Source organism: Salvelinus fontinalis, chromosome 40 (assembly GCF_029448725.1).
Source record: "Salvelinus fontinalis isolate EN_2023a chromosome 40, ASM2944872v1, whole genome shotgun sequence".
In the NCBI taxonomy this organism is placed as follows: domain Eukaryota; kingdom Metazoa; phylum Chordata; class Actinopteri; order Salmoniformes; family Salmonidae; genus Salvelinus; species Salvelinus fontinalis.
In genome coordinates this window covers 8,959,600-8,984,108 of record NC_074704.1, presented here as the reverse complement: position 1 = coordinate 8,984,108, position 24,509 = coordinate 8,959,600, and the positions used below count along the sequence as shown (strand labels likewise).

The window sequence follows — 24,509 nt, the reverse complement described above, 5'->3', positions numbered from 1 at the left end:
CTCAGAGTGCTAGTTTACAGGCTCTCAGAGGGCTAGTTTACAGGCTCTCAGAGTGCTAGTTTACAGGCTCTCAGAGTGCTAGTCCACTTGTGTTCAGGTCAGTAACTGATGTTGGTCATTGCTCCACCATTAAATATTGTTTTCTTTTGGCCATATTGGTATTGACCATGTGGATCCAAATGGCACCCTATTCCCTATAAAGTGCACTACTTTAAAGGGCCCTGGTCAAAAGTAATGCACTATATAGGGAATAGGGTGCCATTGGGATCTTATCTAAAGTAGTGTACTATATAGGGAATAGGGTGCAATAGTGCTCTGGTCTAAAGCAGTGTACTATGTAGGGAATAGGGTGCCATTTGGAACTCATTCCATGTCTGGGCTACTGTCTGGGTCTCTCTAAGTGGTCTAATGATGGCCCCTTCCTGTTGAAGATAAATGTCGACCGAAAAACATCCACTGGCATTTAAAGGCCACTCAGCAATCCAGTGATCTATTTACCCCCGAGGTATAGAGAGGCTTTATAAAGAGGTGTTGTGTTACAGCAGGTCTACAGCCTCATGAACATGTTGGAACTGTCTAACCCATAATCTATAAACCCTGACCCCTGACCCTTATCCTCCAGTCCCTAACCCCTGTTCTCTAGGCACATGTAGAGCAGAAATGACTGGATAGGTATCAGTATGAGGAGGTCTCAGTATGAGGAGGTCTCAGTATGAGGAGGTCTCAGTACGAGGAGGTCTCAGTATGAGGAGGTCTCAGTATGAGGAGGTCTCAGTACGAGGAGCTCTCAGTACGAGGAGCTCTCAATATGAGGAGGTCTCAGTACGAGGTCTCAATATGAGGAGGTCTCAGTATGAGGAGGTCGCAGTATGAGGAGGTCTCAGTATGAGGAGCTCTCAGTATGAGGAGGTCTCAGTATGAGGAGGTCGCAGTATGAGGAGGTCTCAGTATGATGAGGTCTCAGTGTGAGGAGGTCTCAGTATGAGGAGGTCTCAGTATGATGAGGTCTCAGTACGAGGAGGTCGCAGTACGAGGAGGTCGCAGTATGAGGAGGTCTCAGTGTGAGGAGGTCTCTGTATGAGGAGGTCTCAGTACGAGGAGGTCTCCGTATGAGGAGTTCGCAGTAAGAGGAAGTCGCAATATGAGGTCGCAGTATGAGGAGGTCTCAGTATGAGGAGGTCGCAGTATGAGGAGGTCTCAGTATGAGGAGGTCTCAGTATGAGGTGGTCTCAGTATGAGGAGATCTCAGTGTGAGGAGATCTCAGTGTGAGGAGATCTCAGTATGAGGAGGTCTCAGTATGAGGAGATCTCAGTGTGAGGAGATCTCAGTGTGAGGAGATCTCAGTGTGAGGAGATCTCAGTGTGAGGAGGTCTCAGTATGAGGAGATCTCAGTATGAGGAGGTCTCAGTATGTGGAGGTCTCAGTGTGAGGAGGTCTCAGTATGAGGTCTCAGTATGAGGAGGTCTCAGTATGAGGAGGTCTCAGTACGAGGAGGTCTCAGTACGAGGAGGTCTCAGTATGAGGAGGTCTCAGTATGAGGTCACAGGTCAGTATGAGGAGGTCTCTGTATGAGGAGGTCTCAGTATGAGGAGGTCTCAGTACGAGGAGGTCTCAGTACGAGGAGGTCTCAGTATGAGGAGGTCTCAGTATGAGGTCACAGGTCAGTATGAGGAGGTCTCTGTATGAGGAGGTCTCAGTATGAGGAGGTCTCAGTATGAGGTCTTTAGCCTCATGCTCATGTTGTCCCTGTCTAGAAACAACCCCTAACCTCTGACCCCAAACCCCTAACCTCCTAGGAACATGGATATTTCAAAGGATTGGATGGGTACAGTCTAAGCAGTATGGTGATGGTCTATCAGAGGGAGAGGTGGAGCCAGCAACATATTGCTGATGCCTTCTACAGACATCTGTCAGATCCACATTGCCTGAGGAGGAGAGACAACAGTGAGAGTTGTTTCTGATCCGGGCTTTTAACTCTGAACGTATGATCCTTGAGATGCTGCCGTTACTCCTGCTTTAATAGAGACTAAAAAAGGTTCTGTACCATTTCCTGTGCAGGTTATTGAAGACCAAGGATCGGCACCATTTCCTGTACAGGTTATAGAAGACCTAGGTTCTATACCATTTCCTGTACAGGTTATAGTAGACCAAGGTTCTGTACCATTTCCTGTACAGGTTATAGTAGACCATGGTTCTGCACCATTTCCTGTTTAGGTTATAGTAAACCAAGGTTCTGTACCATTTCCTGTACAGGTTATAGAAGACCAAGGTTCTGTACCATTTCCTGTACAGGTTATAGAAGACCAAGGTTCTGTACCATTTCCGGTACAGGTTATAGAAGACCAAGGTTCTGCACCATTTCCTGTACAGGTTATAGAAGACCAAGGTTCTGTACCATTTCCTGTACAGGTTATAGAAGACCAAGGTGCTGTACCATTTCCTGTACAGGTTATAGAAGACCAAGGTTCTATACCATTTCCGGTACAGGTTATAGAAGACCAAGGTTCTGTACCATTTCCTGTTTAGGTTATAGTAGACCAAGGTGCTGTACCATTTCCTGTTTAGTTTATAGTAGACCAAGGTCCTGTACCATTTCCTGTTTAGTTTATAGTAGACCAAGGTCCTGTACCATTTCCTGTTTAGGTTATAGTAGACCAAGGTGCTGTACCATTTCCTGTATGGATTATAAAATAACAAGGTTCTACACCACTTCCTGTTTAAGTTATAGGTGCAGTACCACTTCCTGTTTAAGTTATTGTTGCAGTACCACTTCCTGATTAAGTTATAGGTGCAGTACCACTTCATGTTTAAGTTATAGGTGCAGTACCACTTCCTGTTTAAGTTATAGGTGCAGTACCACTTCCTGTTTAAGTTATAGGTGCAGTACCACTTCCTGTTTAAGTTATTGTTGCAGTACCACTTCCTGATTAAGTTATAGGTGCAGTACCACTTCCTGTTTAAGTTATAGGTGCAGTACCACTTCCTGTTTAAGTTATAGGTGCAGTACCACTTCCTGTTTAAGTTATTGTTGCAGTACCACTTCCTGATTAAGTTATAGGTGCAGTACCACTTCCTGTTTAAGTTATTGTTGCAGTACCACTTCCTGATTAAGTTATAGGTGCAGTACCACTTCCTGTTTAAGTTATTGTTGCAGTACCACTTCCTGATTAAATTATTGTTGCAGTACCACTTCCTGATTAAGTTATAGGTGCAGTACCACTTCCTGTTTAAGTTATAGGTGCAGTACCACTTCCTGTTTAAGTTATAGGTGCAGTACCACTTCCTGTTTAAGTTATTGTTGCAGTACCACTTCCTGATTAAGTTATAGGTGCAGTACCACTTCCTGTTTAAGCTATTGTTGCAGTACCACTTCCTGATTAAGTTATAGGTGCAGTACCACTTCCTGTTTAAGTTATTGTTGCAGTACCACTTCCTGATTAAGTTATAGGTGCAGTACCACTTCCTGTTTAAGTTATTGTTGCAGTACCACTTCCTGATTAAGTTATAGGTGCAGTACCACTTCCTGTTTAAGTTATTGTTGCAGTACCACTTCCTGATTAAGTTATTGTTGCAGTACCACTTCCTGATTAAGTTATAGGTGCAGTACCACTTCCTGTTTAAGTTATAGGTGCAGTACCACTTCCTGTTTAAGTTATTGTTGCAGTACCACTTCCTGATTAAGTTATAGGTGCAGTACCACTTCCTGTTTAAGTTATTGTTGCAGTACCACTTCCTGATTAAGTTATAGGTGCAGTACCACTTCCTGATTAAGTTATTGTTGCAGTACCACTTCCTGATTAAGTTATAGGTGCAGTACCACTTCCTGTTTAAGTTATAGGTGCAGTACCACTTCCTGTTTAAGTTATAGGTGCAGTACCACTTCCTGTTTAAGTTATTGTTGCAGTACCACTTCCTGATTAAGTTATAGGTGCAGTACCACTTCCTGTTTAAGTTATTGTTGCAGTACCACTTCCTGATTAAGTTATAGGTGCAGTACCACTTCCTGATTAAGTTATTGTTGCAGTACCACTTCCTGATTAAGTTATAGGTGCAGTACCACTTCCTGTTTAAGTTATAGGTGCAGTACCACTTCCTGTTTAAGTTATAGGTGCAGTACCACTTCCTGTTTAAGTTATAGGTGCAGTACCACTTCCTGTTTAAGTTATAGGTGCAGTACCACTTCCTGTTTAAGTTATAGGTGCAGTACAGACTGATCATTTCAGAACGGTATGGATGAGTCCCAGATGGAACCGTAATCAATATTCAGGGTTTCCCAACTCCAGTCCTCCAGTACCCCAACAGCCCAACTCCAGTCCTTCAGTACCCCAACAGCCCAACTCCAGTCCTCCAGTACCCCCAACAGCCCAACTCCAGTCCTCCAGTACCCCCAACAGCCCAACTCCAGTACCCCAACAGCCCAACTCCAGTACCCCAACAGCCCAACTCCAGTCCTGCAGTACCCCAACAGCCCAACTCCAGTCCTCCAGTACCCCAGCAGCCCAACTCCAGTCCTTCAGTACCTCAACAGCCCAACTCCAGTACCCCAGCAGCCCAACTCCAGTCCTCAACTACACCCAACAGCCCAACTCCAGTCCTCCAGTACCCCCAACAGCCCAACTCCAGTCCTCCAGTACCCCCAACAGCCCAACTCCAGTCCTCCAGTACCCCCAACAGCCCAACTCCAGTTCTCCAGTACCCCCAACAGCCCAACTCCAGTCCTCCAGTAGCCCCAACAGCCCAACTCCAGTACCCCTAACAGCCCAACTCCAGTCCTCCAGTACCCCCAACAGCCCAACTCCAGTCCTCCAGTACCCCCAACAGACCAACTCCGGTCCTCCAGTACCCTCAACAGCCCAACTCTGGTCCTCCAGTACACCCAACAGCCCAACTCCAGTCCTCCAGTACCCCCAACAGCCCAACTCCAGTCCTCCAGTCACCCCTACAGCCCAACTCCAGTCCTCCAGTACCCCCAACAGCCCAACTCCAGTCCTCCAGTACCCCCAACAGCCCAACTCCAGTCCTCCAGTACCACCAACAGATCACTGAGTCATAAACTAGGTCTACTTGAAAAGTAAGGGACGATCTCTAATGCTACTTGAAAAGTAGTAGAAGATATCTGAGTCATAAACTAGTCCTACTTGAAAAGTAGGGGTAGATATCTGAGTCATAAACTAGGTCTACTTGAAAAGTAGGGGAAGATATCTGAGTCATAAACTAGTCCTACTTGAAAAGTAGGGGTAGATATCTGAGTCATAAACTAGGTCTACTTGAAAAGTAGGGGTAGATATCTGAGTCATAAACTAGGTCTACTTGAAAAGTAGGGGTAGATATCTGAGTCATAAACTAGGTCTACTTGAAAAGTAGGGGAAGATATCTGAGTCATAAACTAGGTCTACTTGAAAGTAGGGTAAAATCACTGAGTCATAAACTAGGCCTACTTGAAATGTAGGGGAAGATCCCTGAGTCATAAACTAGGCCTACTTGAAATGTAGGGGAAGATCACTGAGTCATAAACTATGACTACTTGAAAAGTAAGGGACGATCTCTAATGCTACTTGAAAAGTAGTAGTGGATATCTGAGTCATAAACTAGTCCTACTTGAAAAGTAGGGGTAGATATCTGAGTCATAAACTAGGTCTACTTGAAAAGTAGGGGAAGATATCTGAGTCATAAACTAGGTCTACTTGAAAAGTAGGGGGAGATATCTGAGTCATAAACTAGGTCTACTTGAAAGTAGGGCAAAATCACTGAGTCATAAACTAGGCCTACTTGAAATGTAGGGGAAGATCACTGAGTCATAAACTAAGTTTACTTGAAAATTAGGGGAAGATCGCTGAGTCATGAACTAAGTCTACTTGAAAAGTAGGGAAGATCTCTGAGTCATACTTGGGGCTACTTGATATAAACAGCAGGTGTTGTGATACTGGTGGTTTGTTTAAATAGCAGGTCAGGATAACTAACGTGGCAGGGTAGGATAACTAACGTCTAACGTGTCAGGTTAGGATAACTAACGTCTAACGTAGCAGGTTAGGATAACTAACGTGGCAGGTTAGGATAACTAATGTGGCAGGTTAGGATAACTAATGTGGCAGGTTAGTATAACTAACGTCTAACGTAGCAGGTTAGGATAACTAACGTGGCAGGGTAGGATAACTAACGTGGCAGGTTAGGATAACTAACGTCTAACGTAGTAGGTTAGGATAACTAACGTGGCAGGGTAGGATAACTAACGTGGCAGGTTCGGATAACTAACGTGGCAGGGTAGGATAACTAACATCTAACGTAGTAGGTTAGTATAACTAACTTGGCAGGTTAGGATAACTAACGTGGCAGGTTCGGATAACTAACGTGGCAGGGTAGGATAACTAACATCTAACGTAGTAGGTTAGTATAACTAACATCTAACGTAGTAGGTTAGTATAACTAACTTGGCAGGTTAGGATAACTAACGTGGCAGGTTAGGATAACTAACATGGCAGGTTAGGATAACTAACGTGGCAGGTTAGGATAACTAACGTGGCAGGTTAGGATAACTAAAGTGGCAGGTTAGGATAACTAACTAACGTGGCAGGTTAGGATAACTAACGTGGCAGGTTAGGATAACTAATGTGGCAGGTTAGGATAACTAACGTGGCAGGTTAGGAGAACTAACTTGGCAGGTTAGGATAACTAACTTGGCAGGTTAGGATAACTAACTTGGCAGGTTAGGATAACTAACTTGGCAGGTTAGGATAACTAACGTGGCAGGTTATGATAACTAACATGGCAGGTTAGAATAACTAACATGGCAGGTTCGGATAACTAACGTGGCTGGTTAGGATAACTAACGTGGCAGGTTAGGATAACTAACGTGGCAGGTTAGGATAACTAACTTGGCAGGTTAGGATAACTAACATGGCAGGTTAGGATAACTTAAGTGGCAGGTTAGGATAACTAACATGGCAGGTTAGGATAACTAACGTGGCAGGTTAGGATAACTAACCTGGCAGGTTAGGATAACTAACGTGGCAGGTTAGGATAACTAATGTGGCAGGTTAGGATAACTAACATGGCAGGTTAGGATAACTAACGTCTAACGTAGTAGGTTAGGATAACTAACGTGGCAGGTTAGGATAACTAACGTGGCAGGTTAGGATAACTAACGTGGCAGGTTAGGATAACTAACGTCTAACGTAGTAGGTTAGGATAACTAACGTGGCAGGTTAGGATAACTAACGTGGCAGGTTAGGATAACTAATGTGGCAGGTTAGGATAACTAACGTGGCAGGTTAGGAGAACTAACGTGGCAGGTTAGGAGAACTAGCGTGGCAGGTTAGGAGAACTAACTTGGCAGGTTAGGATAACTAACGTGGCAGGTTAGGATAACTAAAGTGGCAGGTTAGGATAACTAACGTGGCAGGTTAGGATAACTAACATGGCAGGTTAGGATAACTAACTTGGCAGGTTAGGATAACTAAAGTGGCAGGTTAGGATAACTAACATGGCAGGTTAGGATAACTAACATGGCAGGTTAGGATAACTAACTTGGCAGGTTAGGATAACTAACTTGGCAGGTTAGGATAACTAACATGGCAGGTTAGGATAACTAAAGTGGCAGGTTAGGATAACTAACATGGCAGGTTAGGATAACTAACTTGGCAGGTTAGGATAACTAACTTGGCAGGTTAGGATAACTAACATGGCAGGTTAGGAGAACTAACTTGGCAGGTTAGGAGACTGAGGTTAAGGTTTGTAAAATGGTTAGGTTTAGCTAAAATATTACAGTGTCAATGACTGTTATCCCCGACGTGACAACTATATGGAACTGTAATGGTAGTTACAATGGTACAAACCATCCCCTCTCCTCATCCTCAGCTCGCCTCTCCTCATCTGCGAGTTGCCTCTCCTCCCCTTTGCTCCTCCTCATCCTCTATTCTCCTCACTTCTCCTCTCCTCTCCTGTTGTCTCCCCTCCTATCTCTACTTATTCTCTTCCCCCTCTATCCTCTCCCCATACCTCACTCTTCTCCTCATCCTCTATTCTCCTCACTTCTCCTCTCCTCTTCTCTCCTGTTGTCTCCCCTCCTATTTCCACTTATTCTCTTCCCCCTCTATCCTCTCCCCATACCTCACTCTTCTCATCATTCTCTCCTTCTCCTCATCCTGCTCATCCAAAAATATACATGTGATAAAAAATGCATGACTAGGGGAGAAAGAGGAACCATTTATATAATGGTTGAGATAGAGCCACTTCTACATCTGTCCCTAAAGGTATACCACTTCCACATCTGTCCCTAAAGGTTTAACACTTCTACACCTGTCCCTAAAGGTTTAACACTTCCACATCTGTCCCTAAAGGTATAACCCTTCCACATCTGTCCCTAAAGGTATAACCCTTCCACATCTGTCCCTAAAGGTTTAACACTTCCACATCTGTCCCTAAAGGTTTAACACTTCCACATCTGTCCCTAAAGGTTTAACACTTCCACATCTGTCCCTAAAGGCATAACACTTCCACATCTGTCCCTAAAGGTATAACACTTCCACATCTGTCCCTAAAGGTTTAACACTTCCACATCTGTCCCTAAAGGTTTAACACTTCCACATCTGTCTCTAAAGGTTTAACACTTCCACATCTGTCCCTAAAGGTTTAACACTTCCACATCTGTCCCTAAAGGTACACCACTTCCACATCTGTCCCTAAAGGTATAACACTTCCACATCTGTCCCTAAAGGTATAACACTTCCACATCTGTCCCTAAAGGTTTAACACTTCCACATCTGTCCCTAAAGGTATACCACTTCCACATCTGTCCCTAAAGGTTTAACACTTCCACATCTGTCCCTAAAGGTATACCACTTCCACATCTGTCCCTAAAGGCATAACACTTCCACATCTGTCCCTAAAGGTATAACACTTCCACATCTGTCCCTAAAGGTTTAACACTTCCACATCTGTCCCTAAAGGTTTAACACTTCCACATCTGTCCCTAAAGGTATACCACTTCCACATCTGTCTCTAAAGGTTTAACACTTCCACATCTGTCTCTAAAGGTTTAACACTTCCACATCTGTCTCTAAAGGTTTAACACTTCCACATCTGTCCCTAGAAACCTAGAGAAACCTAGAGAGGAACCAGGCTCTGAGGGGTGGCCAGTCCTCTTCTGGCTGTACCGGGTGGAGATTATAACAGAACATGGCCAAGATGTTCAAATGTTCATAAATGACCAGCATGGTCAAATAATAATAATCACAGTAGTTATCGAGGGTGTAGCAACTCAGCACCTCAGGAGTAAATGTCAGTTGGCTTTTCATAGCCAACTTTTCAAAAGACTCCTGAACATCTAATCAAATGCCTACCCAGACTATTTGCATTCCCCCCCTCCCCCCCCCCTCTTCTACACCGCTGCTACTCTCTGTTATCATTTATGCATAGTCACTTTAATAACTCTACCTACATGTACATATTACCTCAACTAACCGGTGCCCCTGCACATTGACTCTGTACAGGTACCCTCTTGTATATAGTCTCTCTATTTTACTGCTGTTCTTTAATTACTTGTTACTTTTATTTCTTATTCTTTTTCATAAAAAAAAATAATTAAACTGCATTGTTGGTTAAGGGGCTCGTAAGTAAGCATTTCACTGTAAGGTCTACACCTGTTGTATTCGCCGCATGTGACTCATAATATCTGAAATAGGATCCATTTGTGATGCACTTCAAGGTTACTTTCATCTCCCGCTGATGTCATCGTAACAACAACGTGGTTCCCACGGAGACTAGGCATCGGCCTGTCTAGGGATCCATTTGGGACGCAGCCTCAGAAGGAGAGGCCTTCACAGGTAGGATAACGCTACCGAGTTCTGTTTCCACGGTTACCGTCCACAGCACAGCACCACGGGTTACTAGGCTCACACACGCACGCTTTCACTCTCTTTCTCTCTCTGTCTCTCTCTCTCTCTCTGTCGCTTTCACTCTCTCTCTCTCTGTCTGTCTCTCTGTCTCTCTCTGTCGCTTTCACTCTCTCTCTCTCTGTCTCTCTCTCTGTCTCTCTGGCTCTCTGTCTCTCTGTCGCTTTCACTCTCTCTCTCTCTGTCTGTCTCTCTGTCTCTGTCTGTCTCTCTGTCTCCCTCTCTCACTCTCTGTCTCACTCTGTCTGTTTCTCTCTCTCTGTCTCTGTCTCTCTCTATCTCCCTCTCTGTCTGTCTCTCTCTGTCTCTCTGTCTCCCTCTCTGTCTCTCTCTCTGTCTCCCTCTCTGTCTGTCTGTCTCTCTCTCTGTCTCCCTCTCTGTCTCCCTCTCTGTCTCCCTCTCTCGATCAAAAACACTTGCAAGCTCACAGGTGGGGTAGGCTAACAAGCTCACAGGTGGGGTGGGCTAAATCAATGGCAGGCCATTATGCGGGTTGTTCTCTGTGTATCTGAAGGTCTATTCATAACTTGGAACCCGGATTCATCTGGAAGCCTCATGTTTAAAGGGTAACTCCATCACTCTCAACCTCGTGTTCATTATCTCCAGCACCATATCAGTGTCTACATCGTGAAAACTGCAGATTTCTACGTTTTGAACGAAAATATATAAAGTACAAAAGTTCTGCCTGATGACATCATCAAAAGTTGAAAGTTGAAAAATTAAAAAAAAGTTTGATTAAGTTAAATTTAAAAAAGTGTGATTTTCCCCACAATAACGTGGGGGAAAATACCCTCCCTAAATACCCTCCCTAAATACCCTCCCTAAATACCCTCCCTAAATACCTCTGGAAAATACCCTCCCTAAATACCCTCCCTAAATACCCTCCCTAAATACCCTCCCTAAATACCTCTGGAAAATACCCTGCCTAAATACCTCTGGAAAATACCCTCCCTAAATACCCTCCCTAAATACCCTCCCTAAATACCCTCCCTAAATACCCTCCCTAAATACCCTTCCTAAATACTTCTGGAAAATACCCTCCCTAAATACCTCTGGAAAATACCCTCCCTAAATACCCTCCCGAAATACTTCTGGAAAATACCCTCCCTAAATACCTCTGGAAAATACCCTCCCTAAATACCCTCCCTAAATACCCTCCCTAAATACTTCTGGAAAATACCCTCCCTAAATACCTCTGGAAAATACCCTCCCTAAATACCTCTGGAAAATACCCTCCCTAAATACCTCTGGAAAATACCCTCCCTAAATACCTTTGGAAAATACCCTCCCTAAATACCTCTGGAAAATACCCTCCCTAAATACCTCTGGAAAATACCCTCCCTAAATACCCTCCCTAAATACCCTCCCTAAATAGCCTCCCTAAATAGCCTCCCTAAATACCTCTGGAAAATACCCTCCCTAAATAACCTCCCTAAATACCCTCCCTAAATAGCCTCCCTAAATACCTCTGGAAAATACCCTCCCTAAATACCCTCCCTAAATACCTCTGGAAAATACCCTGCCTAAATACCTCTGGAAAATACCCTCCCTAAATACCCTCCCTAAATACCCTCCCTAAATAGCCTCCCTAAATAGCCTCCCTAAATACCTCTGGAAAATACCCTCCCTAAATAACCTCCCTAAATACCCTCCCTAAATAGCCTCCCTAAATACCTCTGGAAAATACCCTCCCTAAATACCCTCCCTAAATACCTCTGGAAAATACCCTGCCTAAATACCTCTGGAAAATACCCTCCCTAAATACCTCTGGAAAATACCCTCCCTAAATACCCTCCCTAAATACCTCTGGAAAATACCCCCCTTAAATACCTCTGGAAAATACCCTCCCTAAATACCCTCCCTAAATACTCTCCCTAAATACCCTCCCTAAATACCTCTGGAAAATACCCTCCCTAAATACCCTCCCTAAATACCTCTGGAAAATACCCTCCCTAAATACCTCTGGAAAATACCCTCCCTAAATACCCTCCCTAAATACCTCTGGAAAATACCCTCCCTAAATACCCCTGGAAAATACCCTCCCTAAATACCTCTGGAAAATACCCTCCCTAAATACCTCTGGAAAATACCCTCCCTAAATATCCTCCCTAAATACCCTCCCTAAATACCTTAAAAATCACAGTTTTTCTTACTTTTAGTCCTACCCTGTGATGTCACAGAGAGGCATTTCCTTAAAAGCTTTCTTCGTATCTGTTTAACCAGATCCTAGAAACATTCACAGTTGAAGTGGGAAGTTTACATACACTTAGGTTGGAGTCATTAAAACTCGTTTTTCAACCACTCCACACATTTCTTGTTAACAAACTATAGTTTTGGCAAGTCGGTTAGGACATCTACTTTGTGCATGACACAAGTCATTTTTCCAACAATTGTTTACAGACAGATTATTTCACTTATAATTCACTGTATCACAATTCCAGTGGGTCAGAAGTTTACATACACTAAGTTGACTGTGCCTTTAAACAGCTTGGAAAATTCCAGAAAATTATGTCATGGCTTTAGAATCTTCTGATAGGCTAATTGACATAATTTGAGTCAATTGGAGGTGTAACTGTGGATGTATTTCAAGGCCCTACCTTCAAACTCAGTGCCTCTTTGATTGACATCATGGGAAAATCAAAATAAATCAGCCAAGACCCCCAGAAAAAATATTGTAGACCTCCACAAGTCTGGTTCATCCTTGGGAGCAGTTTCCAAACGCGTGAAGGTACCACGCTCATCTGTACAAACAATAGTACGCGAGTAAAGTATCACTAGATAGTTAGTCCTGTTGTATCATCATGACCTGCTGTTCTGCCATCACTAGATAGTTAGTCCTGTCATGATGATACAACAGGACTACCTGCCATCACTAGATAGTTAGTCCTGTCATGATGATACAACAGGACTATCTACTGTTCTGCTATCACTAGATAGTTAGTCCTGTCATGATGATACAACAGGACTACCTGCTGTTCTGCCATCACTAGATAGTTAGTCCTGTCATGATGATACAACAGGACTACCTGCTGTTCTGCTATCACTAGATAGTTAGTCCTGTCATGATGATACAACAGGACTACCTGCTGTTCTGCTATCACTAGATAGTTAGTCCTGTCATGATGATACAACAGGACTACCTGCCATCACTAGATAGTTAGTCCTGTCATGATGATACAACAGGACTACCTGCCATCACTAGATAGTTAGTCCTGTCATGATGATACAACAGGACTACCTGCCATCACTAGATAGTTAGTCCTGTCATGATGATACAACAGGACTACCTGCCATCACTAGATAGTTAGTCCTGTCATGATGATACAACAGGACTACCTGCTGTTCTGCCATCACTAGATAGTTAGTCCTGTCATGATGATACAACAGGACTACCTGCCATCACTAGATAGTTAGTCCTGTCATGATGATACAACAGGACTACCTGCCATCACTAGATAGTTAGTCCTGTCATGATGATACAACAGGACTACCTGCTGTTCTGCCATCACTAGATAGTTAGTCCTGTCATGATGATACAACAGGACTACCTGCTGTTCTGCTATCACTAGATAGTTAGTCCTGTCATGATGATACAACAGGACTACCTGCTGTTCTGCTATCACTAGATAGTTAGTCCTGTCATGATGATACAACAGGACTACCTGCCATCACTAGATAGTTAGTCCTGTCATGATGATACAACAGGACTACCTGCCATCACTAGATAGTTAGCCTGTCATGATGATACAACAGGACTACCTGCTGTTCTGCTATCACTAGATAGTTAGTCCTGTCATGATGATACAACAGGACTACCTGCCATCACTAGATAGTTAGTCCTGTCATGATGATACAACAGGACTATCTGCCATCACTAGATAGTTAGTCTGTCATGATGATACAACAGGACTACCTGCCATCACTAGATAGTTAGTCCTGTCATGATGATACAACAGGACTACCTGCCATCACTAGATAGGTAGTCCTGTCATGATGATACAACAGGACTACCTGCCATCACTAGATAGTTAGTCCTGTCATGCTGATACAACAGGACTACCTGCCATCACTAGATAGTTAGTCCTGTCATGATGATACAACAGGACTACCTGCTGTTCTGCCATCACTAGATAGTTAGTCCTGTCATGATGATACAACAGGACTACCTACTGTTCTGCCATCACTAGATAGTTAGTCCTGTCATGATGATACAACAGGACTACCTGCCATCACTAGATAGTTAGTCCTGTCATGATGATACAACAGGACTATCTACTGTTCTGCCATCACTAGATAGTTAGCCTGTCATGATGATACAACAGGACTACCTGCCATCACTAGATAGTTAGTCCTGTCATGATGATACAACAGGACTACCTGCTGTTCTGCCATCACTAGATAGTTAGTCCTGTCATGATGATACAACAGGACTACCTGCCATCACTAGATAGTTAGTCCTGTCATGATGATACAACAGGACTACCTGCTGTTCTGCTATCACTAGATAGTTAGTCCTGTCATGATGATACAACAGGACTACCTGCTGTTCTGCCATCACTAGATAGTTAGTCCTGTCATGATGATACAACAGGACTACCTGCCATCACTAGATAGTTAGTCCTGTCATGATGATACAACAGGACTACCTGCCATCACTAGATAGTTAGTCCTGTCATGATGATACAACAGGACTACCTGCTGTTCTGCCATCACTAGATAGTTAGTCCTGTCATGATGATACAACAGGACTATCTGCCATCACTAGATAGTTAGTCCTGTCATGATGATACAACAGGACTACCTGCCATCACTAGATAGTTAGTCCTGTCATGATGATACAACAGGACTACCTGCCATCACTAGATAGTTAGTCCTGTCATGATGATACAACAGGACTACCTGCCATCACTAGATAGTTAGTCCTGTCATGATGATACAACAGGACTACCTGCTGTTCTGCTATCACTAGATAGTTAGTCCTGTCATGATGATACAACAGGACTACCTGCCATCACTAGATAGTTAGTCCTGTCATGATGATACAACAGGACTACCTGCCATCACTAGATAGTTAGTCCTGTCATGATGATACAACAGGACTACCTGCCATCACTAGATAGTTAGTCCTGTCATGATGATACAACAGGACTACCTGCTGTTCTGCTATCACTAGATAGTTAGTCCTGTCATGATGATACAACAGGACTACCTGCCATCACTAGATAGTTAGTCCTGTCATGATGATACAACAGGACTACCTGCTGTTCTGCTATCACTAGATAGTTAGTCCTGTCATGATGATACAACAGGACTACCTGCTGTTCTGCTATCACTAGATAGTTAGTCCTGTCATGATGATACAACAGGACTACCTGCCATCACTAGATAGTTAGTCCTGTCATGATGATACAACAGGACTACCTGCTGTTCTGCTATCACTAGATAGTTAGTCCTGTCATGATGATACAACAGGACTACCTGCCATCACTAGATAGTTAGTCCTGTCATGATGATACAACAGGACTACCTGCTGTTCTGCCATCACTAGATAGTTAGTCCTGTCATGATGATACAACAGGACTATCTGCCATCACTAGATAGTTAGTCCTGTCATGATGATACAACAGGACTACCTGCCATCACTAGATAGTTAGTCCTGTCATGATGATACAACAGGACTACCTGCCATCACTAGATAGTTAGTCCTGTCATGATGATACAACAGGACTATCTGCCATCACTAGATAGTTAGTCCTGTCATGATGATACAACAGGACTACCTGCCATCACTAGATAGTTAGTCCTGTCATGATGATACAACAGGACTATCTGCCATCACTAGATAGTTAGTCCTGTCATGATGATACAACAGGACTACCTGCCATCACTAGATAGTTAGTCCTGTCATGATGATACAACAGGACTACCTGCCATCACTAGATAGTTAGTCCTGTCATGATGATACAACAGGACTACCTGCTGTTCTGCTATCACTAGATAGTTAGTCCTGTCATGATGATACAACAGGACTACCTGCCATCACTAGATAGTTAGTCCTGTCATGATGATACAACAGGACTACCTGCCATCACTAGATAGTTAGTCCTGTCATGATGATACAACAGGACTACCTGCTGTTCTGCCATCACTAGATAGTTAGTCCTGTCATGATGATACAACAGGACTACCTGCCATCACTAGATAGTTAGTCCTGTCATGATGATACAACAGGACTATCTGCCATCACTAGATAGTTAGTCCTGTCATGCTGATACAACAGGACTATCTGCTGTTCTGCCATCACTAGATAGTTAGTCCTGTCATGATGATACAACAGGACTACCTGCCATCACTAGATAGTTAGTCCTGTCATGATGATACAACAGGACTATCTGCCATCACTAGATAGTTAGTCCTGTCATGATGATACAACAGGACTACCTGCTGTTCTGCCATCACTAGATAGTTAGTCCTGTCATGATGATACAACAGGACTACCTGCCATCACTAGATAGTTAGTCCTGTCATGATGATACAACAGGACTACCTGCCATCACTAGATAGTTAGTCCTGTCATGATGATACAACAGGACTACCTGCTGTTCTGCTATCACTAGATAGTTAGTCTGTCATGATGATACAACAGGACTACCTGCCATCACTAGATAGTTAGTCCTGTCATGATGATACAACAGGACTACCTGCTGTTCTGCCATCACTAGATAGTTAGTCCTGTCATGATGATACAACAGGACTACCTGCCATCACTAGATAGTTAGTCCTGTCATGATGATACAACAGGACTACCTGCCATCACTAGATAGTTAGTCCTGTCATGATGATACAACAGGACTACCTGCTGTTCTGCCATCACTAGATAGTTAGTCCTGTCATGATGATACAACAGGACTACCTGCCATCACTAGATAGTTAGTCCTGTCATGATGATACAACAGGACTACCTGCCATCACTAGATAGTTAGTCCTGTCATGATGATACAACAGGACTACCTGCCATCACTAGATAGTTAGTCCTGTCATGATGATACAACAGGACTATCTACTGTTCTGCCATCACTAGATAGTTAGTCCTGTCATGATGATACAACAGGACTATCTGCCATCACTAGATAGTTAGTCCTGTCATGATGATACAACAGGACTACCTGCCATCACTAGATAGTTAGTCCTGTCATGATGATACAACAGGACTACCTGCTGTTCTGCCATCACTAGATAGTTAGTCCTGTCATGATGATACAACAGGACTACCTACTGTTCTGCTATCACTAGATAGTTAGTCCTGTCATGATGATACAACAGGACTACCTGCCATCACTAGATAGTTAGTCCTGTCATGATGATACAACAGGACTACCTGCCATCACTAGATAGTTAGTCCTGTCATGATGATACAACAGGACTACCTGCCATCACTAGATAGTTAGTCCTGTCATGATGATACAACAGGACTACCTGCTGTTCTGCCATCACTAGATAGTTAGTCCTGTCATGATGATACAACAGGACTATCTACTGTTCTGCCATCACTAGATAGTTAGTCCTGTCATGATGATACAACAGGACTACCTGCTGTTCTGCCATCACTAGATAGTTAGTCCTGTCATGATGATACAACAGGACTACCTGCCATCACTAGATAGTTAGTCCTGTCATGATGATACAACAGGACTATCTACTGTTCTGCCATCACTAGATAGTTAGTCCTGTCATGATGATACAACAGGACTACCTGCCATCACTAGATAGTTAGTCTGTCATGATGATACAACAGGACTACCTGCCATCACTAGATAGTTAGTCCTGTCATGATGATACAACAGGACTACCTGCCATCACTAGATAGTTAGTCCTGTCATGATGATACAACAGGACTACCTGCCATCACTAGATAGTTAGTCCTGTCATGATGATACAACAGGACTACCTGCCATCACTAGATAGTTAGTCCTGTCATGATGATACAACAGGACTACCTGCCATCACTAGATAGTTAGTCCTGTCATGATGATACAACAGGACAACCTGCCATCACTAGATAGTTAGTCCTGTCATGATGATACAACAGGACTACCTGCCATCACTAGATAGTTAGTCCTGTCATGATGATACAACAGGACTACCTGCCATCACTAGATAGTTAGTCCTGTCATGATGATACAACAGGACTACCTGCTGTTCTGCCATCACTAGATAGTTAGTCCTGTCATGATGATACAACAGGACTACCTGCCATCACTAGATAGTTAGTCCTGTCATGATGATACAACAGGACTACCTGCCATCACTAGATAGTTAGTCCTGTCATGATGATACAACAGGACTATCTACTGTTCTGCCATCACTAGATAGTTAGTCCTGTCATGATGATACAACAGGACTACCTGCCATCACTAGATAGTTAGTCCTGTCATGATGATACAACAGGACTACCTGCCATCACTAGATAGTTAGTCCTGTCATGATGATACAACAGGACTACCTGCCATCACTAGATAGTTAGTCCTGTCATGATGATACAACAGGACTACCTGCCATCACTAGATAGTTAGTCCTGTCATGATGATACAACAGGACTACCTGCTGTTCTGCTATCACTAGATAGTTAGTCCTGTCATGATGATACAACAGGACTACCTGCCATCACTAGATAGTTAGTCCTGTCATGATGATACAACAGGACTACCTGCCATCACTAGATAGTTAGTCCTGTCATGATGATACAACAGGACTACCTGCCATCACTAGATAGTTAGTCCTGTCATGATGATACAACAGGACTATCTACTGTTCTGCCATCACTAGATAGTTAGCCTGTCATGATGATACAACAGGACTACCTGCCATCACTAGATAGTTAGTCCTGTCATGATGATACAACAGGACTACCTGCCATCACTAGATAGTTAGTCCTGTCATGATGATACAACAGGACTACCTACTGTTCTGCCATCACTAGATAGTTAGTCCTGTCATGATGATACAACAGGACTACCTGCCATCACTAGATAGTTAGTCCTGTCATGATGATACAACAGGACTACCTGCTGTTCTGCCATCACTAGATAGTTAGTCCTGTCATGATGATACAACAGGACTACCTGCCATCACTAGATAGTTAGTCCTGTCATGATGATACAACAGGACTACCTGCCATCACTAGATAGTTAGTCCTGTCATGATGATACAACAGGACTATCTACTGTTCTGCCATCACTAGATAGTTAGTCCTGTCATGATGATACAACAGGACTACCTGCCATCACTAGATAGTTAGTCCTGTCATGATGATACAACAGGACTACCTGCTGTTCTGCCATCACTAGATAGTTAGTCCTGTCATGATGATACAACAGGACTACCTGCTGTTCTGCTATCACTAGATAGTTAGTCTGTCATGATGATACAACAGGACTACCTGCCATCACTAGATAGTTAGTCCTGTCATGATGATACAACAGGACTATCTACTGTTCTGCCATCACTAGATAGTTAGTCCTGTCATGATGATACAACAGGACTACCTGCCATCACTAGATAGTTAGTCCTGTCATGATGATACAACAGGACTATCTACTGTTCTGCCATCACTAGATAGTTAGTCCTGTCATGATGATACAACAGGACTACCTGCCATCACTAGATAGTTAGTCCTGTCATGATGATACAACAGGACTACCTGCCATCACTAGATAGTTAGTCCTGTCATGATGATACAACAGGACTACCTGCCATCACTAGATAGTTAGTCCTGTCATGATGATACAACAGGACTACCTGCCATCACTAGATAGTTAGTCCTGTCATGATGATACAACAGGACTACCTGCCATCACTAGATAGTTAGTCCTGTCATGATGATACAACAGGACTACCTGCCATCACTAGATAGTTAGTCCTGTCATGATGATACAACAGGACTACCTGCTGTTCTGCCATCACTAGATAGTTAGTCCTGTCATGATGATACAACAGGACTACCTGCTGTTCTGCTATCACTAGATAGTTAGTCCTGTCATGATGATACAACAGGACTACCTGCTGTTCTGCTATCACTAGATAGTTAGTCCTGTCATGATGATACAACAGGACTACCTGCTGTTCTGCCATCACTAGATAGTTAGTCCTGTCATGATGATACAACAGGACTACCTGCCATCACTAGATAGTTAGTCCTGTCATGATGATACAACAGGACTACCTGCCATCACTAGATAGTTAGTCCTGTCATGATGATACAACAGGACTACCTGCCATCACTAGATAGTTAGTCCTGTCATGATGATACAACAGGACTACCTGCCATCACTAGATAGTTGATGAATAATCCTGAATAATGATGATAAATGATGATTACCGTTGTGATGAATAATGATCACAATAAATGGCACTGGGACACAAGAACAACACGTTTAATAATAATTTGTCCAACATAAAGGCCTCCACTAGAGCCTTGTGTACGACGGAACGTGTGTCATTCAACAATCACACCATACGATCGGTGTCGTACATGACATAGGCTATGCAATCACACCATACGATCGGTGTCGTACATGACATAGGCTATGCAATCACACCATACGATCGGTGTCGTACATGACACAGGCTATGCAATCACACCATACGATCGGTGTCGTACATGACATAGGCTATGCAATCACACCATACGATCGGTGTCCTACATGACATAGGCTATGCAATCACACCATACGATCGGTGTCGTACATGACATAGGCTATGCAATCACACCATACGATCGGTGTCGTACATGACACAGGCTATGCAATCACACCATACGATCGGTGTCCTACATGACGTAGGCTATGCAATCACACCATACGATCGGTGTCGTACATGACGTAGGCTATGCAATCACACCATACGATCGGTGTCCTACATGACGTAGGCTATGCAATCACACCATACGATCGGTGTCGTACATGACGTAGGCTATGCAATCACACCATACGATCGGTGCCGTACATGACATAGGCTATGCAATCACACCATACGATCGGTGTCGTACATGACGTAGGCTATGCAATCACACCATACGATCGGTGTCGTACATGACATAGGCTATGCAATCACACCATACGATCGGTGTCGTACATGACGTAGGCTATGGAATCACACCATACGATCGGTGTCGTACATGACGTAGGCTATGCAATCACACCATACGATCGGTGTCGTACATGACGTAGGCGATGCAATCACACCATACGATCGGTGTACTACATGACATAGGCTATGCAATCACACCATACGATCGGTGTCCTACATGACGTAGGCGATGCAATCACACCATACGATCGGTGTCCTACATGACATAGGCTATGCAATCACACCATACGATCGGTGCCGTACATGACGTAGGCTATGCAATCACACCATACGATCGGTGCCGTACATGACATAGGCTATGCAATCACACCATACGACCGGTGTCCTACATGACATAGGCTATGCAATCACACCATACGATCGGTGTCGTACATGACATAGGCTATGCAACATCCTCATGTAAAAACAACGTCTCTCTGTATGGACCAACTGATGAGCATAACGCTAGGACAGTTTCCTGTCTCTCGCTGAACGGCTGTTACTCTCGTCCCCCATTGTTATGCAGACTGTCCGGTTGGTTCTTCAGTCACACAGACGAGTGCTCTCAGGATGTAGTGAGAGTGGAAGCTTCACACACGATTGCAATCAGACAGAAGGAAAAGGTTGAAGAGGAATACGGTCCCCTGCGTCCCAAATGGGACCCTATTCCCTATATAGTGCACTAATTTAGACCAGAGCCCTATAGAACCCTATGAATGGTACCCTATTCCATACAGGCTCTGGTCTAATATAGTGCACTATATAGGGAATATAGTGCACTACATTAGACCAGAGCCTGTATGGAATAGGGTACCATTTGGGACTTAAACACTGTTTCCAATGAAAAGGACTGGTTTTGACTGGTTTTGTCTGCATCTGTCTGTTTTCTTTGGGTGTAGAATCTATACTTTTTAAAATTTGCTTCAAAAACGTTTTTTTTTCTCTAGTTTCTGTTGTTCTGAGATTGCTTCTCGGTGCGAATGTGCCAGGTGAATCTCAGATTAGTTCTCCAAACACTCACCGTCCAATCAAATCTCACAACAGAAAAGGTGGACGTTTCCCTGGTTTGTGTTGTTGGTGGACGTGCAGCTTCTGTTTCCTGTTTCTCTGGTTTGTGTTGTTGGTGGACGTGCAGCTTCTGTTTTCTGTTTCCCTGGTTTGTGTTGTTGGTGGACGTGCAGCTTCTGTTTCCCTGGTTTGTGTTGTTGGTGGACGTACAGCTCCTGTTTCTCTGGGTTTGTGTTGTTGGTGGACGTGCAGCTTCTGTTTCCCTGGTTTGTGTTGTTGGTGGACGTGCAGCTTCTGTTTCCCTGGTTTGTGTTGTTGGTGGACGTGCAGCTTCTGTTTCTCTGGGTTTGTGTTGTTGGTGGACGTGCAGCTTCTGTTTCCCTGGTTTGTGTTGTTGGTGGACGTGCAGCTTCTGTTTCCCTGGTTTGTGTTGTTGGTGGACGTGCAGCTTCTGTTTCCCTGGTTTGTGTTGTTGGTGGACGTGCAGCTTCTGTTTCCCTGGTTTGTGTTGTTGGTGGACGTGCAGCTTCTGTTTCCCTGGTTTGTGTTGTTGGTGGACGTGCAGCTTCTGTTTCCCTGGTTTGTGTTGTTGGTGGACGTGCAGCTTCTGTTTCCCTGGTTTGTGTTGTTGGTGGACGTGCAGCTTCTGTTTCCCTGGTTTGTGTTGTTGGTGGACGTGCAGCTTCTGTTTCTCTGGGTTTGTGTTGTTGGTGGACGTGCAGCTTCTGTTTCCCTGGTTTGTGTTGTTGGTGGACGTGCAGCTTCTGTTTCTCTGGGTTTGTGTTGTTGGTGGACGTGCAGCTTCTGTTTCCTGTTTCCCTGGTTTGTGTTGTTGGTGGACGTGCAGCTTCTGTTTCTCTGGGTTTGTGTTGTTGGTGGACGTGCAGCTTCTGTTTCCCTGGTTTGTGTTGTTGGTGGACGTGCAGCTTCTGTTTCCCTGGTTTGTGTTGTTGGTGGACGTGCAGCTTCTGTTTCCCTGGTTTGTGTTGTTGGTGGACGGGCAGCTTCTGTTTCTCTGGGTTTGTGTTGTTGGTGGACGTGCAGCTTCTGTTTCCCTGGTTTGTGTTGTTGGTGGACGTGCAGCTTCTGTTTCCCTGGTTTGTGTTGTTGGTGGACGTGCAGCTTCTGTTTCCCTGGTTTGTGTTGTTGGTGGACGTGCAGCTTCTGTTTCTCTGGGTTTGTGTTGTTGGTGGACGTGCAGCTTCTGTTTCCATGGTTTGTGTTGTTGGTGGACGGGCAGCTTCTGTTTCTCTGGGTTTGTGTTGTTGGTGGACGTGCAGCTTCTGTTTCCCTGGTTTGTGTTGTTGGTGGACGTGCAGCTTCTGTTTCCCTGGTTTGTGTTGTTGGTGGACGTGCAGCGTCTGTTTCCCTGGTTTGTGTTGTTGGTGGACGTGCAGCTTCTGTTTCCCTGGTTTGTGTTGTTGGTGGACGTGCAGCTCCTGTTTCCCTGGTTTGTGTTGTTGGTGGACGTGCAGCTTCTGTTTCCCTGGTTTGTGTTGTTGGTGGACGTGCAGCTTCTGTTTCCCTGGTTTGTGTTGTTGGTGGACGTGCAGCTCCTGTTTCCCTGGTTTGTGTTGTTGGTGGACGTGCAGCTTCTGTTTCCCTGGTTTGTGTTGTTGGTGGACGTGCAGCTTCTGTTTCCTGTTTCCCTGGTTTGTGTTGTTGTGATTGTGAGATCCACAGTATTTCTGAATCAACTGGCTGATATATTTTAGTTGTACAACTCAAATACTGCATCGTTTAGCTAGACATACTGTGTGACAAAACATTAAGAACACCTTCCTAATATAGAGTTACACCGCCCCCTTTACCCTCAGAACAGCCTCAATGGGTCGGAATAGCCTCAACGGGTCGGAACAGCCTCAACGGGTCGGAACAGCCTCAACGGGTCGGAACAGCCTCAACGGGTCTGAACAGCCTCAACGGGTCGGAACAGCCTCAACGGGTCGGAACAGCCTCAACGGGTCGGAACAGCCTCAACGGGTCGGGACAGCCTCAATGGGTCGGGACAGCCTCAATGGGTCGGGACAGCCTCAACGGGTCGGCACAGCCTCAACGTGTCGGGACAGCCTCAACGGGTCGGAACAGCCTCAACGGGTCGGAACAGCCTCAATGGGTCGGGGCATGGACTGGAATTATGTCAAGAGAGTTCTACAGGGATGCTGGCCCATGTTGACTCCAAAGCTTCCCACAGTTGCGTCAAGTCGGCTGGATGTCCTTTGGGTGGTGGACCATTCTTGATACACAGGGGAAACTGTTGAGCATGAAAAACCCAGCAGCTTTGCAGTTCTTGACACACTCAAACCGGTGCTCCTGGCACCAACTACAATACCCCGTTCAAAATCACTTAAATATTTTGTCTTGCCCCATTCACCCTCTGAATGACACACATACACAATACATGTTTCAATTGTCTCAAGGCTTAAAAATCCTTCTGTAACCCGTCTCCTCCCCTTCATCTACTCTGATTGAAGTGGATTTAA

General features: G+C 44.3%; 1 protein-coding gene across 1 annotated transcript in view; it reads left to right on the top strand.

Annotated features, from left to right (window-relative positions):
- The window catches only part of LOC129839162 (b(0,+)-type amino acid transporter 1-like), a 350,362-nt gene that overhangs the window by 148,582 nt on the left and 177,271 nt on the right, over positions 1-24,509 (top strand). The window lies entirely within an intron of this gene.